Raw genomic sequence first — 3685 nt, 5'->3', positions numbered from 1 at the left:
GAACAGAATAGAAAGCCCAGAAATAAACCCCCATCTCTATATTCAATTAATATTCAACTAAGGAAGCATACATATACAATGAGCTAAAGATAGTATAGTGAATAAAAGGTGTTGGGAAAATTGGACTGATACATTCAGAGAAATTAAACAAGACCATTTTCATACACTACATAAAAAAATTTTAAATGGATTAAAGACTTAAGTGTTATATTAAAAACTTCATTAATCCTAGAAGAAAACATAGGCACTAAAATCACAGACATTGCCATTAGCAATATTTTACCTGTTATATCTTCTCAGAAAACAAGAAAACAAAAGAAAATATAAGCAAATGTGACTACATCAAACTAAAAAGTTTTTGTGCAACAATGGAAAACAAGAACAAAATAAAAAGATAATCCATGGAATGGAAGAATATATTCACTGACACATCTGATAAGGGGTTAATATCCAAAATTTATATAAAATTTATAAAACTCAACACTAAAAAGAACAACCCAATTAAAAAATGGACAAAGTATCTGAATAAAGACTTTTCCTAAGAGAACGTACCGATGGCCAATAGCCATATGAAAAGAATGCTCAACATCACTAATCGTCAGAGACATGCCAGTTAAAACCACAATGAGATACCACCTCACATCTGTCAGAATGGCTATCATCAATACATCAATAAACAGTAAGTATTGGCAAGGATGTGGAGAAAGGGGGACCCTTTTGCCCTGTTGGTGAGAATGCAGACTGGTGTAGTCACTGTGGAAAGCAGAATAGTGATACCTCAAAAAATTAAAAATGAATCTGACTTTTGACCTAGTGATCTCACTTCTAGGAATGTATCCTAAAAATCCCAAAACAGTAATTTGAAAGTATGTAAGCACTCCTATGTTCATTGCAGTGTTGTCTACAATTGACAAAACATGGACGCAGCCCAAGTGTACACCAGTAGATGAGTGGATAAAACAACTATGCGACATTTACACAAAGAATGCTACATGGCCATAAACAGAAGAACATTTCAAAGTTTGAGACAGCATGGATGGACGTGGATAACATTATACTAAGTGAAATAAACCAGTTAGAGAAAGGCAAATACCATATGATTTCACTCATATGTGGAATCTAATGAACAAACTGAACCAATGCAGAAAATAGAGAAAGACTCATAGATAGAGAGCAGGATGACAGCATTGAGGTGTTAGTGGGTGAAGGTATCTAGAAAAAAGAAAAATGGCTTATGGACATGGACAACAGGGCGGTGATTGCAAAATATCCTCTGCAGATATTCTGGTCCAAGTCACAGCCAATTTTTTCCTTGTCATGTATAGGTTCCCTACTCCTATCTTTAACTTTCTGCTATTTTTTTTCTTAATAGAGTAACAGAGTTATCTTTTCTAAAGCATGTCAAATAATGCATTGCTTTCTGCTCAACAGAATCCAAAAGCATCCACCTAAATAAAAAGGAAGGAGAAAAGAGGCTTTTAACAGATACTTTCAAAACCCTGCATAACATGTACCTCTATCTCCCTGAAGTTATTTCCTTCTTACCTAGTTCAAGTTGCATTTGTCATTTCACCTTTTCCAAATGTAAAAGAAAGGTGTTACTGCCAGGATTTTGCATAAATACTCTTTCCTTAAATAACCAGAGTACACATAGTAGGTTCCCAATCTCTATTTGCTAAAATGATTAAGGAATTAAAATGCCTTTTGTATCTTATTGTTTTCCATTTAGTTTTCTACATAAGCATCATTATCCCCCAGGAGTTATGTTGGCACAAACACTAGCTCTGCAAGTACTTGCTGCTTCTTCAACCTAATTAGCATTACTTACAAAGGAAATGTAGAGCACCCTATGCAAGTGCAAAGAAAGCATTAATCAACCTGAGTGCAAAGCTTAAAAGGAGATGGTAACAGAACCTACTTCCCCACTCTCTTAATTATTCTGGCAGTCACAAACAAAGCAGAATGATGAGAGAGGATGGAGGCACTAAAGAGAGCACGGCCATGATTCTGTCCCAAGAAAGTCATTCTTTCTCCCATATTCTTCCAGGTTACTGGCATCTCGATCCTATCCAATTTCCACACTCGCCTATGCACCTAAATAAATCGTTCTAAATCTTAACTAAGTTAACTCAATCACTCTAGAGGGGAACATGTCTGCATTCTAAAGTTTTAAAGCTTGGCTTTTATCAGCAAAATGAAAAGAAAATCTTTTTCAGTACCCTATCACCATGAGAAAGGAGCAGCCATGAGCCAAAAATAATATAATAATGACAATCCAAGAATCTGAACAAATGTTACGACCAATTTTCTCTCCTTAACTTCTTACCTTCTGGTTCTTTAAGTCATTAATTCGCCAAATAATAGCAGTAAGGTGTAATTTTCAAAAAGGATAAATTTATGATTTACACAAATATAAAATGAACAATTATTAAGGATTTTAGTCAATTCATTAATTAATGAGTGAGTCAATAGTTATTAAAGTCAGTTCAAAAGAGAGTTTAAGTACAGAGATTTATATTCTCTGTAGGGAAAAATTCATTTGCATCATTATGAACAAGAATCATCTTCATAGCCATCAACATTACTATTTTCTACATGTTAACGTCTATCTCCAGAATTGTTTGATTGCTAGTCTAAGACATAGCTATACATCCCCATGGAATCCCATAATCACCAAGGAGTTTGCTAAACAATGCAAGTATGTCACTGAAAAGACACCAGAATTCTGCTTTGACCATTTTCAAATCATTGCAATTTTTCCTGACATTAAAAAAAGGAATTGCCTAACTGAACTATAATGTTTAAAACAAGTTGTATTGGAAAACCTCCTAAACAGTAAAATAGTTTATTATACCAAAACAACAGTATGTATGTATTTTCTTCTCAGATGTTTGACTCATGACTTAAAAGTTTACTCCAGAGGACTGATTTAAAAAATAAACAATTCCAACTCTATTGCTGCAGTGAAGCCATCATTTGTCATTGGTGTGTGACTAGAAAAATAGTGAAAAAGCTACAAGAAAAAGGCTATAGTAATGCTTTATTTACATTTATTGTTTTCATTTTTCATTTTCATGTGTCTGTATCCTCAGTGCTTCTGAGGGCCAGGGAAAGGCTCTTTTTTGTTTGGCAAAAGAGAACTCGTTGAACAATGCCACATACATTATATAATGCTCTTCTCACAATTGCACTGAGACACATAAACATAAGTGTCTCCATTCTTAAGAGACTGCTCTTTCAATATTTTACATATAGGTTGCCAGTGAGCACTTGAAATTTATGGTTTCTTAAACTCTCAAATCAAGAAATATTTAGTATTTTACATATACTTTAAAGGCCTTTTCATCCCAATGTCTTAGAAAATATTTTCATTTAAGATAGAGGGTAGCTAGATGATAGAATAAAAATGTTAAGCATTTCAAAAATTTGAAATTGGGTAGCCTATAACACCACAACCACAGTCAACATCAACAAAGTGACATGAGATTTATATTAATAGCATAAGAAATAATAATGATTTGTAAACTCTTTTTAATATTTGATAGTCACTAGAAAATTTTCTTGAATGAATGTGTAAAACCAGCTAAGCACATTCTCATTTTCCTGTTTCACCCTTCTAAGTTCAGCCACCCTCTTTCTGTTCTACTGTTAGGGTTGAATCCACATCTATTATTGCCTTATGAAA

Source organism: Pteronotus mesoamericanus, unplaced genomic scaffold, assembly GCF_021234165.1.
Source record: "Pteronotus mesoamericanus isolate MK-2021 breed Mesoamerican mustached bat unplaced genomic scaffold, CSHL_Meso_final contig_42, whole genome shotgun sequence".
Classification (NCBI taxonomy): domain Eukaryota; kingdom Metazoa; phylum Chordata; class Mammalia; order Chiroptera; family Mormoopidae; genus Pteronotus; species Pteronotus mesoamericanus.
The sequence above is the reverse complement of the archived record's forward strand: the minus strand, read 5'-3'. Positions refer to the sequence as shown.